The sequence below is a fragment of the Cryptomeria japonica genome, chromosome 8 (assembly GCF_030272615.1).
Source record: "Cryptomeria japonica chromosome 8, Sugi_1.0, whole genome shotgun sequence".
Lineage (NCBI taxonomy): Eukaryota > Viridiplantae > Streptophyta > Pinopsida > Cupressales > Cupressaceae > Cryptomeria > Cryptomeria japonica.
Window position 1 is genome coordinate 3,194,735 of NC_081412.1, and position 13,870 is coordinate 3,208,604.

Sequence of the window (13,870 nt, forward strand, 5' to 3'; positions counted from 1 at the left end):
ACCCCAATCAATCCTAGCAGCCCCTTTCCTGATTATATTTATGTAATAACACATCCAGCTTTGAAAGTAATGAGAATCCTTTAAATCCTTCACTCTTGCCAACATGGTGACCATTTCATTGTACTCCTCATTGAAGTCACTTCTGTGGAAAAACTTAGGCCATCGCAAGGTGGTAGAATTTCTAGCAGTAGTGAGGTACACTGTATTGATCACTTTCTTGCATTTGACCTCATTTTTCTCATAGTACTCCTGAGCACTTTCTTGAGAAATGTCGGCTACTTCCTCGATTGAAGAACCTTTGAAAAAAACACTGTTGAAGAAAACACTATCCAAAGTCATGATCACATTTTGATCAGCATCCCTAACTTGTCTTGTATTCAGATCGAAGTGATCCGCTACTGCAAGTACAAAATTCATATCATGAGCTGCAACTAGGAAAGAAGCATATTTATGCAACTCAGATTTGATCAAGTTTGTTAGGCGAGAATGAGCTTTCTCAACTCGATCAATAAACTCCTGCATACTGACATGACCAATTTTTGTATCTTTGATCTCCTTGAAGTTTGAATCTACTGAACTTTTCGGGTACAAATTCAAGTGCTTATCATACTTGTACTACATCTTCTTTGCTGATGTTTTACCCAGTGAAAATTCCAACTAACTCGAAGAAGGCTCCAATTTGTCGTGAGAGGGCCTTGACATTTGCAAATGATTGCATTCAACATTGAGGATTAGCTTCTTCGACAGTTATCATCATCAATACAACCAAATTTTATCAATCGGATCGAAAAATCGGACTTAGAACAGGCTTGGGAGCAAAACTGTCAAAAATGGCAGGTCGGGAAAAAAGTCCAATCTGCACCTTAGGAGTCAAAATTTGCACATCAGACTTTAAATTCCGATGTGCAAAGATAAAACATCTTTACTTGCATATCAGACTTTAAAGTCCGATGTGCAAATTGGGGAAAGTTATCGGCACATCGGACTTTAAAGTCCGATGTGCTGGGGAAGGGCAACCGATTGACATGTCGGGTTTTAAAGCCTGACATGTCAATTGGATAATCTCCTCTCGCAAAGTCCGATATGTGAGGTTTACCCTCCTGCATATCGGACTTTAAAGTCCGATATGCGGAGAGTTATCTCCGTATAACAGCCTGCATGTTGGGTTTTAAAACCAGATGTGTAGGCGAGGGGAGGGGGGAAAGTAAAATGGATCAAAGGGCCCGATTGCCCTCAACCCGAAGAGAAGGTTTAAGAGCAATCAGATTTTAATGTCTGATTGCCCTCCGACAACAGAAAAACGAATGCCCTTCGACAACAGGAAAAAAAAACGCGAAAGGAAAAGAAAAACTATAAAACAAACAAAAACCCTACTTGAATCCATGCGGTCGAAGAAAATCAAGTGACTGATGAATTGAAGTCGAATTCACGAGGAGAGGAGTAGGAGGGCACGCGCAGAGGAGAAAACTCAAAACAAAATGAAGAAATAACCTCAAAAGATTAATAAATAACCCCAAAAATTAGCAATAAATGCGCTCATTAATGGTTAATTGCCTGGTGTATGTTAGACTTTAAAGTCCGATATGCAGGATTAAAACCCTTGCAAGTCAGACTTTAATGTCCGACATGCAAATTTTGACAAATCAACCTGCAGGTCGGACTTTAAAGTCCGATCTGTAGGGGAAAACCAAACCTTTGCACATCGGATTTTAAAGTCCGATGTGCAATTCCCTTTGAAAAGAAGGAACTCTGTAGGTCGGACTTTAAAGTCCGACCTGCTGGAAAAACTGCAAATCTTGAAAACTTAAAAACAATAAAAGCGAAAAGCGAAAAGCAAAAAGCTAAATGAACTAACCGACGAAGTCGATCAAGCTCTCGCGGAGGTCGTAAGGTACGAAACATACCAGTTTCGTAGGGTTGTCTCATGATTTTGGCTGTGCTAAAATCGAGGACAACAACTGGCTCTGACTGGGGAACAAGCTACACCACTTGAAGTAGAATCCAGAACTCCGAGTGCCTGTATCCATTGGGCTATAGAGTCGGCGACGAAAAGACTAAAAAGAAAAGACTATACAAATTTTACAAAAAGTACAACTTCCTTTACATTGCTCTTCATTGAGTAAAGACCTTCAAATGTTCTCCACTGTGAGGTAGTGAGAACGGGGTACCATCCGCATATGCAAGTAAGTAGCTATGCTCGTCACATATTTCATGAATAGTGAAAGGACCTCTCCATAAGGAGTCAAACTTTCCATGCAGACTTTTTGGTTCCCTTCTCTTGTCCCATAACAAGACTTGATCACCAACTGAGAACTCACGAGAATTAGTTTTCTTATCAAATAACATCTTCACTTGGCTTTGGTGGTGCAACAATTCTATCAACCACTTCTGCTCTGGTTTCTTCCAACTGAGAAAGAAACATAATCCGCTTATCAAGTGAATCTTGATAGGTTTCATTTTCAACGGCCTTGGCAAGCTTTAATGCTGGAAGATCCACAGTGATAGGAATCTCGACATTCAACCCATACAGAAGTTGAAAAGGTGACATACCGATCGCTCTTTTTGGAGTTATACGATCCGCCCATAGCGCATCATAAAGAGCTTTATGCCAAGTCCGTTGTTTCTCATCAACAAGCTTCCTCATAATAGTAACTAGATTCTTGTTGCTTGACTCGGCCTGACCATTTCCTTGCGGATAATAGTCAGATGAATGTGAAAGGGTAATACCATGATTGAAGCAAAAGTCAATGATCTCATAATATGAAAACAATGAAGCGTTATCGGTTACTATCTTATGAAGAACACCAAACCTTGAAACGATGTTTTCCTTCAAAAATTGACAAACCACTGCCGAGGTAGCTTGCTTAGTTGGAATTACCTCCACCCACTTGGTGAAGTAATCTGTCGCTGTGAGAATGTATATGTAACCTGCACTAGATGTCGGATTGACAGGTCCAATGAAGTCCAATCCCCACTGTTGAAAGGGCTCTTCAATTACAACTGGTTTAAGAGGGAGTGCAGCTAGTTTAGGCTTACCTACAAATTGCTGACATTTCTCACATTTGCAAACCCAACTGTATGTCTCCTTAAACAATGTTGGCCAATAGTATCTAGCACGCAAGATTTTGTGTGCAGTGATAGGGGCAGAAAAATGTCCACCACAAGCAAGATCATGAAAATCTTGAAGTAATCTTACTTCTTGTTGATTCTCCACGCAGCACGGGAAATTGCCGTCTAGACCTTTCTTATACAAACCATTGTCCCATAGGACAAAATTCACCGCTTTAAGCTTCAGGGTTCGCCTTTCATTATGTGACAGGTGTGCAGGACAGTCTCCATATGTTCAGAATACCACTCATCAGTGGTGCTGACAAATAGAACCTTGGGAAGATCTTGATTCATACCTTCATTTTCCAGCACCACTTCATCAATTGATTTGTTGTCAGCTATCAACTGACATAGACCTTTTCCATGAACCAACTTAGTGGGCTTGATTTCCATATCATATTCCTGAATCTTGGCAACCTAGTTGCCCCTTTTAGTTCCAAACTCCCGTTGCGTCGAAATTGACTTGACAACAGCATCAGGAACAAGAGCGATGACATGTGAATTCAGAATATAAAACCTCAAATGTTTCACCGCTTTTACCACGGCAAAAGCATGCTTCTCCATTTTTGAGTACTTCAACTCATGAGCTTTTAGCGGATAACTCATGAATGCAATGGGTGATTCCACGCCTTCATGATTTTTTTGCATCAGTATGGCCGAACAGGTATGATCGGATGCATAGCTATACATGATAAATTCTTTGGTATAATCAGGGCATACCAAGACTGGGCGTTTGCCATGGCCTCCTTGATCTAATGAAAAGCTTTCTTTCCTTCGGGAGTCCACTTGAAAAGAGAATTTCCTTTCATCATGTTAACTATGTGACGAGTCTATTCAGCAAAGTCTGGAATAAATCTTCGTAAGAAATTTACTTTGCCAAAGAAAGAATGAACAATAGTCTTACTTGTTGGCATGGAAAGATCACGAATAGCTTTTACTCTTTCAACATCAATTTTTATACCTTCTTTTGAAACAATATGCCCAAGTAACTTACCTTCGGTAACCCCAAAAATAGATTTCTTGGGATTGAGGGAAATTCCATGCTGACGACACTTACCCAAAACTTGTTGCAAATGATAGAAATGATCTTGACGTTTCTTAGAATAAACAGTCAAATCATCCAAATAGACTACAATGAACTTACCAAGGAAACTTCAGAAGGCCAAGTCCATTGCACATTGGAAAGTTGCTTCTGCATTTATCAACCCAAAAGGCATTCTGTGATATGCAAAAGTGCCCCAAGGTGTGGTAAATGCAGTTTTGTGTTGATCTTTTTCAAGAACCTCCACTTGGTTGTAACTCGAAAATCCGTCCAACATGGACATCATCTCTGATCTAGTAACAGCTTGTAGGACATGATCCATGACAGGTAAAGGGTAGTTATCTTTTAATGATGCCTGGTTCAAATTCCGGAAATCAACACATATCTGGATCTCACCATTCTTCTTATATACAGGTACAATATTGGCTATCCAAGAAGAATGATGAATGGGGAAGATTATCCTTGCTTTCAACATCTTTTGAACTTCAGCAAAGATAGTATTAGAGATCTTTGGGTTATATTGTCTTTGCTTCTGACGGAAAGGCATGATACCAGGCTTTAATGGAATGTCGTGACGGAGTTCTTCGAGACGAAAATACTTTGGATCTTCATAGGAGTAGGCCAAGACGTCAACATATTGCTGCAATAATGCAACAAATTTCTACCTTTCTTCTTGTGAACAACACTTTCCAATGTTGATCATCTTTGGATTGACTTCAGTCCTGATATTTACTTGCTCATATTCCATTGAGCCTGCAGCTGATTTTTGTTGCTTTTTTACATAACGGTCATGTTTGTCAAAAAACTTTTCTAAAGAAACTAGACCCTTGGGGATCTTGTTTCCTTTCAATTGCAGAAATTTCTCTCCCGTTTCTGCATCAGTACTTTCAATTGCATCCTTTGAAGGGCAGTGACTACCTTCAAAATACAGATCATCAAAATTGTCAGCCATCTGCAAAAAATTAATTACATGATGATCGTCATTAAACACTTGCCAATGATCAGAGTTGTCAGGAACACTTGGTCGAAAGACCAATTCAACATTGTATTTTGATCTCGAAAAATCTCTGTGAGGAACCAAAGAGGTTGCTGATACTGCTAATGAGTCCGCCCTGTCATTAAATTCACGGGAAACCACAGATATATCAAAAGCATCAAATGCCTCTATTAGATCCCATACAAGGTTACAATAATGCCATAGCCTATCGCTCCTTGTCTGATATATGTTCTTGACTTGACAAACTATCAACTCAACATCTCCTTGACTTCAGTCCCGATATTTACTTGTTCATATTCCATTGAGCCTGCAGCTGATTTTTGTTGCTTTTTTACATAATGGTCATGTTTGTCAAAAAGCTTTTCTAAAGAAACTAGACCCTTGGGGATCTTGTTTCCTTTCAATTGCAGAAATTTCTCTCCCGTTTCTGCATCAATACTTTCAATTGCATCCTTTGAAGGGCAGTGACTACCTTCAAAATACAGATCATCAAAATTGTCAGCCGTCTGCAAAAAATTAATTACATGATGATCGTCATTAAACACTTGCCAATGATCAGAGTTGTCAGGAACACTTGGTCGAAAGACCAATTCAACAATGTATGTTGATCTCGAAAAATCTCTGTGAGGAACCAAAGAGGTTGCTGATACTGCTAATGAGTCCGCCCTGTCATTAAATTCACGGGAAACCATAGATATATCAAAAGCATCAAATGCCTCTATTAGATCCCATACAAGGTTACAATAATGCCATAGCCTATCGCTCCTCGTCTGATATATGTTCTTGACTTGACAAACTATCAACTCAACATCTCCTTGAGCATGTAAAATTTTAATCCCCTTCCTTTGGGCAACATTCATCCCCAAAAGAAGAGATTCATGCTCGACAGTGTTATTTGTGTTGTCAAATTGCAATTTGAAGGAGAAAGGGAAAAAATTTCCATTAGGAGAAGCTAACACAACACCGACTCCTGATCCAGTAGAAGAACAACTGCCATCAATTCTAGCATCCAAACATCATTTGGACTACCAATGCTGACAGTATCAAAATTGAGAATTTCTTGTTGTGAAGTAGAAGATCTTTCTGATTCTATAACAATACTTTCACAATCAACTAGAACGTCATTGAGTGGAATGACATCTTCAATCTCAGGAACAACCTCTAAACCTTCATCAACATGCAGGAAATAATTACCCATACTTGACGACTCGAAAAGAATCTGTGCCCGCTGATCATCAGACTTGATAACGGTGTATTTTGATTCTTTTTCTGGAAGTAACTTTTGGATAACTCCTTTAACAGGAATACGAGCCTCAGTCATACCCATGTTTAACTCACCTCCCACATCTCTACAAAAATTTCTTCCCAACAATAGACCATAGGAAGCCGACACATCGGCTACCAGTACTGTCATCTTAATCTTCTTTTCTGGGAATGCAGCAAAAGCAAATTGCGCGTCCTTGATCTGACCTATCAAGGGGACTTGCTAGTTATCCATAGAGAAACATCTTCCAAATGTTTTGGTCAAAGTTAAACCAAGGGCATTGGCAACTTTTGATGACATAACATTATCAGATGCCCCAGAATCGATTACACAGTTACTAAGCTTATAACCATTTATCAACAAAGAGATATAGAATGGTTCTCTCTTTTCTATAGGAGAAGGGGAAGTCACTAAGTTATTTTGAAGTAAGTTAGACTTGGGAAGATTACTAGGAGTAGTACCTTTTTCTTTAACAAACTTGACCAAACGGTCAAATTGATCTGGATTAGATCTCAAAAATTCAACCTTAGACATTTGTATTTTGGTTTTCCTAGCATGGTCTAAAATATCAAATGACTGAAAAGAATTCATCAAAGATTGATTTGGGTTCTCATTTTGAGAACTTAAAATATTAGGTACACTAGTCTTCGATGCAGGTGTAGAAGAATTGACAGGTGCAGAAAAATTGACAACAGTCGAAGAATCACTTACACTTTTATCCTCCGTGGCGTCCTTTGAGATAGAATTGTCTTTGGCGGGATTCGGTATGGGAGTCCCACGCTTAGCAATAGAAACTGGCAAACGTTGAGAATCCTTGATTTGAATAGAATCATCACTCTTCACAATGACAGGTCGCTGAGCTACCTGTGCTTGCGAACGAGTGAATACTGCAAAGACATCCTCATCACGTGTGTCTGGCGTATCATCTTCTTGATAATGCATAAACCTGATATTAGATTCGCCAGCCAACTCTGCATCGTCTTCTTGATGCAAATTGGCATCTTCTTCACCAAAAGGGGGAAGATCATTCTGTTCAGCTTCATAATAACCTGTAGCTGAATTTTGGGGTGGTGCTTCAAATGTAAGCCTCTCTGGAACGGAAGGCAATTTATTCTGATTACGCATGGCGTAATTGGAAGCATTATTTGGATAAGTCCTTCTTGGAACATCACGATAAGAAGTATTTCCTTGTGAGGAAATTTGCTTCTTAAGTGCTAACAACTCATTTGCTAACTTTTGTATCATGGGATTAATAGAATTCGTTGAAGAAAAACATGAATCAACAATTTGATTATTCCTAACCTTGTTAGGATCTCTCCTTATCTTACTGATGAGGATAAGATCATCTTCGACCTATTAGAATAATATCTTTCTCTTTGTGTTATTAATGGTCATTTAAGTTGTTTCTAATTTCGCCTCTAGTTAACGATTGTTTCTTTTAGAAACATCGTCTTTATAACTCTATTTAAAGGAGCTTTGTCTCCTTGATTAATTGAACAACATCGATTCTTTGAAATCTATATGCTTTTGCATCTGTATTATGGTATCAGAGTCTTGGTTATTTTCGAAATAATTTTTCAATTCGTCACAAATTTTTAACAGTTTTTTTTTGAAATTTTTTCTGTTTTTTTGCATTTCGTTTTGGCTGCAGCTACTAGGGTTTTCAGCTATTTTCTGGCTATTTTCTGCCCTCTCCTGCGACCCGTCTTTCCTGCATTTTGCGCGACTACGCTATGCGATTTTTTTCGCATGCAAATTTTTTCAGCCATTTTTTGGACGGAAATCTGCATTTTCGACTAGGGTTTTTTCCCTTCAGATCAAGTTGAAATTTTTTTCCGATTGTAGATTCTTGGTGGGTTTTTCGAGATCTCAATTGGGTCGTCATCATAATTTTTTGGGTGCCTCGATTTTTGAGCCAGCGGATCTAGATTCCGACAACAGATTCTTTCTGGGTTTTTCGCAAGGATTTTTGGGTTGTCTTCGGATTTTTTTGGGTTAGCCGAATTTTTTTTCTTGAAATTTGTGCTTGTCGAACATTTTTTTGAAGTTTGTACCTGCATCTGCCTCTGTTTCTGCATTGGGATTCGAATTTTTGAATTCTGTGCCAGTGCCTCTTCTCAGTTTTTTTCATTTTCTGTGCATTGGGAAACATGCAAGATGGTGTCATTGACCAACTTGATGTTGGAAGGTAGTCAGGTTTTGTGCACTTAGCATCTTCTTAGTACCTCGTTTTTCGTGCCTCGAAAAGCGTGAAGATGGCTTATGGACATCGATGTTTGTTTCGGTTTTTAATATTTTTACTTGAAAAAAATTCTGATGGCTTTTAATATTTTTTTCCCTTAAAAAAGTGGGTTTTTAAATATTTTTTGTCCTTGTAAAAAAAATCATTGGAGGGTTTATGATTTTTTCCTCAAAAATTGTACTTTGCTGCAGTCTGTTTTTAGTCGCACCTGGAGTTGTTGTGCGAACATCTGCACTAGTCTCTTGTTTGCAGTCTATTTTCGGCCATCTTGCTCATCTGCAATAGTTTGGAGGGTTTGCCGATTTTTTCCTCAAAATCGTGACAACTGTTCTTGGTGTGTCTCTAGTTACAGGGAGGAACAGTTCTCCAACATCAGGTTGGACGGTTGGTGTTGTTTTGGGTATCTCCAGAAGTTCTACAGTTTCTGGGAGGGTTGGTGGCAGACTCATCTCAAGTGGCAGAGTTAGTGGCAGGCTCTTGTCTTCTGTTGCAGCGTGTCCTGAGAAGAAGGGGGCAACCTTCTCTATTATTTCTCTTGGTAGTTAGAACAATGACCATTAAGGGAGGGTATTAGAATAATATCTTTCTCTTTTTGTTATTAATGGTCATTTAAGTTGTTTCTAATTTCGCCTCTAGTTAACGATTGTTTCTTTTAGAAACATCGTCTTTGTAACTCTATTTAAAGGAGCTTTGTCTCCTTGATTAATTGAACAACATCGATTCTTTGAAATCCATACGCTTTTGCATCTGTATTACAACCGATATGGCCATTTTGTTGCGTAGCGGCCAAATCTGTAGGGTTATTCCTTCGCAAAAGAAAGCTCACCTTTGACAATTGAACATTGATAAAGAAGCATTTCAAATTCCCAACGGTGGGTTGTGAAGCAAGTGAAATGCGATTGTGCAATCTGTTGAACTTTGCTACGAACTCACGCATAGGTTCTTGAGGTTCTTTTTTCATTTGAGTTAACTGTGGCAGCAACGCGTGATCATCTTCAGCAGACTTGAACCTTGCTTCAAACAATGTTGTGAGAGTTGCCCAATTTGTGATACAAGCATTTGGAAGATGATAGAACCAATCAACAGCGGCTCCATGCAAAGTCTCAATGAACAATCTCACTGAAACATCTTCATGCTCAACACCTAGGACTCCACATGCGATGCAGAAGGCAACAATGTGTTTGTAGAACCATCCCCCAAAAATTTAGGCAAATTTTTTCACGTGCCTTTGAAAAGTTCATGCAAAGGTGCGGTCAAGCTCAATGGACCAAAAGCGGTACCCCAAGGGCTAGCAGCAGCCATCCTTAACGGATTATATGATAGTATTACAAAACGACTTGCAAGTGGAACAAATAAGACTTGCAAACTTGATGCCTCACTTGGTACGGGAGATTGCCGTGAAGGAGGAGGAAAACCTCGTGTCCGTTGCAAAGGAGAACGCGTCCGTGGAGTTGTCACTAAAGGAAAATTACGTTGTTGCAGAAACTCAAAAGTAGGAACAACTCTCGCTAATCGTTGCCCACGAGTGTAACTTCGATCAGCCAGATTATGATTTTTGAGAAAAACAACAAAATGGATATTACAATGAAAAGAACACTGCAACCCAAAGGGAAAATACCGGTTGCACGTCGCTCCCCAGCAGAGTCGCCAAAAAACTGTTGGGTGAATATTTTGTCACTAGCGTACCAATGACAAAATATATGATTCACACACAGCTATGTTGAGAAATTAATCTCTCCTCTTATCAAGGGGAGGTTCCCTTTGAAATTTCTTCTCTAATAAATAAGAAATTAAAATCTGTGGGTTAGTGTTGGGCATATAACTCTTTTTTTTCAGAGTTAATGTATTCTCCCTCCACTTTGTTACAATTTCCCTATCACTTTGATACTTAAGAAAATGAACGAATTAATCCAACAAACTATACCAAGATTTTATAAGCAAGAAGCACAAAGTCTTTCTTGAATATAACTATAACTTAACTAATTATCACAATGGTATGGAATTCAATCTTGTAGCTCAAAGTCTTCAAGTATAATTCCTTAATCCTTAAAACTACAAGCAATAGTGGCAATACAAAGCCTACTACTAATAACTTAACAATAGAAAATTTCCCAAATATTCAAGGAGCACAAAGTCTACTTTCACAATTCAAGAGCTCTTTTACCCACTTAACAATACCTCCTAGATCAAGAAATTCAAGAACATATATAAGTCATGAACGTAAGAACATCAACTCATATAAACAATTTTTGACACAACACAAAGTTTGGGATCAAATAAAATTGCTTTCTTCATTTGCTTGATCAAATGTTCACAACAAAAGCTCAAAGTCTTAGTTGAGACAAAAATATACAAATGAGGGTCCTCCTTATATATAAGAAGAGTGGAGAAAAATGTGTGCACGGTTGACTAATTCAACTGCACAGTCCCACTTGACTACAACTATAACAGAAAGAAAATATATAGCTGCGGGAAAACTTGCAGCATCTAACAATGCAACTACATGAAAAGAAAATGTCAAAAAGGTACACTTTATTCATCTTTCTTCTCCTCGTTTGATTTGTGGAATTCTTTGAATTTAGTCAGGATGGCCTCCATCTCTGCTTGGTTCGGCATTGGGGTAGAACTTGTGATTACACAAACACGGGAAATTGTATCTTCAGCCTCTACATATTTCTTTTTCCCGTCCTTCAGCATGGGTGCGAGGACCTCAAAATTGACTTGGATCTCTAGTAACTTATCGAATGCACCAAGTGAGAAATCCTGTCCCCTGCAGTGATCCATTAAGGAAAGAAATTCCTGCATGATGGCATTACTAGTAACGAGATTCTGATCGTCATCATACATATAACAAGGAAGGTCGGCAATTCTGGCAGGAATGAGATCAATCTCATCATCACCTTCCTTCCTCTCTCGATCCAGCTTTGTTGTCATCAACCTTATTGTCTCTTTCTTGTGAGACAATAGCGACAAGATTTGGATATATTTTTCCCTTGAAGGAACCACTTTATTTTCAACGAGGATGTCTATTTTGAAGTCCTCCATTTTGCTCCAAAGGATTGTACTCTTCTCAATATCTTCAATCTCCTGAGATAATGAAGTTTTGACACTTTGCATCTGACTTTGGATCACTTCAAAATCGGTCAATAACCCAACTGTTGAACTTAGGAGATGAGACCCTTCTAACTTCAGCCATGCAATCCACTCGTCCACCACTCGGCCCTTGGCTCCTACCTGTTCAATTTTCTTAACAGCTTCAATGCCCATTGACGATCCTATGGGCTCAACTTCTTGGGAGGATTGTGTAACTTTCAGAAGAACATTAGTCAATTGTTCACATTTCTGTTTTAATTCATTCTTCTCATCCCTCTCTTGGTCAAGTTTTTGTAACAAAGAGTTAAAAGCTGTCCGAGAATCCAGCTTAACACTCTCATGCGTCTCCTCCCCAAGCTCTACAGTTTGCATGATGTAATCTTCAGGTTGTATATCATCTTTATTCTTATCCGATGATGGTATCATGACCTCAACATACTTCCTTTTAGAAGCCGGGTCTACTAACACCCGAGAGACAATCTTCGACTTCTTTGTTCCTTTGGGCTTTGGAGGAACCAACCGCTCAAAATCGAACTCATAAGGCGAAATTACCTGTTTCTTCCTCTTAAGATGGGGATGATAGGGGACACTGAGACGTGTTTCCGGTACAAGGTACTTTTGGTTCATTTTCGGGGGGACAACAAGGGGCGGCTGTTAAAAAAGTAGGGGTTTTTTATAAATTAAGAGAAATTTCAAATATGCATATCATAACAATGGTAAAGCATTCATCATAGACATTAATACATTGCATTAGACTTGAATTGAGATTTCACAAGAGAATTGACAAACGTTTTACCAAAATTCAAATGCTTTTATCAATCATTGCCAACAAACATATTCCATAATGATAAATATTAAATATTAAACATTCATAACTATGAGGTGACGTAAGCTGTAAATAGAAAAGTTAAAACATAGAAGTCCATAATCAGCTGTCTATCATAATGTCAAGATAAACTAAGAAAATATATGGCTGTCCTTAACCAGCCGATTCTTCTCTTTTTGCTGCTCTTTTTCTGTTTTGCAAATGTCAAAATGAGTGTCTTTTTCTTCCTTTTGTTTGTTTTATGCATCAGATTAGGGTTTGTTATATTTTAATGTTTATTTGGGGTCTTGGTGGGGCCAGCTGAACCTCTATTGTAAAAAAAAAAGTGGTTTTTATTTATTTTGGACTTAAAAAAATTCTGGGCTGTAGGGGACAGCCAGCTGTCCCGGGGACAGTTGGGAGACGCCTAGGCGTCCCTGGGCTGTCCTGGGGACAGCTGGTCACCCCTACTGCCCAACACCTGTCCCCGAAACATCCCATGTTTTTGCCAAAAGAGGGACGCTTAGGAAACGACAAATTCTTGTCCCCGTGTCCCCGTTTCATCCCCAGTTAGGTACAAGGGAAAGAAGGTAGGGGACGCATCCCCGTGGAACATAGGTTTTTTGTAGTGGTTTTGGGCTTTTTTACTGAGGTTTTTCCCATGTTTTGGTGAGTTGTGAGTTAATTCTATGAAAACTTGGCCAGCTAAAAATCCAGCAGGCTTTGTAACTATGGTTTAAACAACATAATTTCATGACCACGAGACTATGAGTTTATGGAATTTTTGATTCATAGATTCTGAGCTGCCCGATCCATATATCAGAAATAGGACAAGCTTGGGGTTCATTCAGGTAAGATATGCATACCATTTGACACGTTGAACCAAGCTTCTGATGAATGTAAAACAAGTTGAGACTTGATTTTAGAACTTAATGGAGGATTATTTCAAGCATTCATTGTTTTTCCATCACTTTAAGCATGTCTACTAGAATTTGTTGCAAGTGTAGACAGGATGCTCACATTTATCAGTAGGAAAGTATCCTTTAATCTGTGGTCAAACCTTTCACAGATGTCCATAAGAAACAGATGATAAGATCACAATCTTTGCCAAGTTATGTAAGTCAGCATTTGTCTTCCTCATTAGTGGATGCAGTTGAATTCCTTTTTTCTGTTTCTCTCATTCAGTGATCAGATTTTTTTTTACTATGTAATATAGTGTTTGCTCTCTAAACTCGCTTCCTTGATTATGTTTCAGAGGGATGCATCCCTATCCTCAGTCTCCATGCATTTGTCGTACACAAATATTGTTCTTAGTATTT

At 38.7% G+C, this 13,870-nt stretch overlaps 1 protein-coding gene across 2 annotated transcripts in view; it reads left to right on the forward strand.

Moving 5' to 3' along the window:
• LOC131028878 (uncharacterized) overlaps positions 1 to 13,870 on the forward strand; it is an 80,351-nt gene that overhangs the window by 59,021 nt on the left and 7,460 nt on the right. The window lies entirely within an intron of this gene.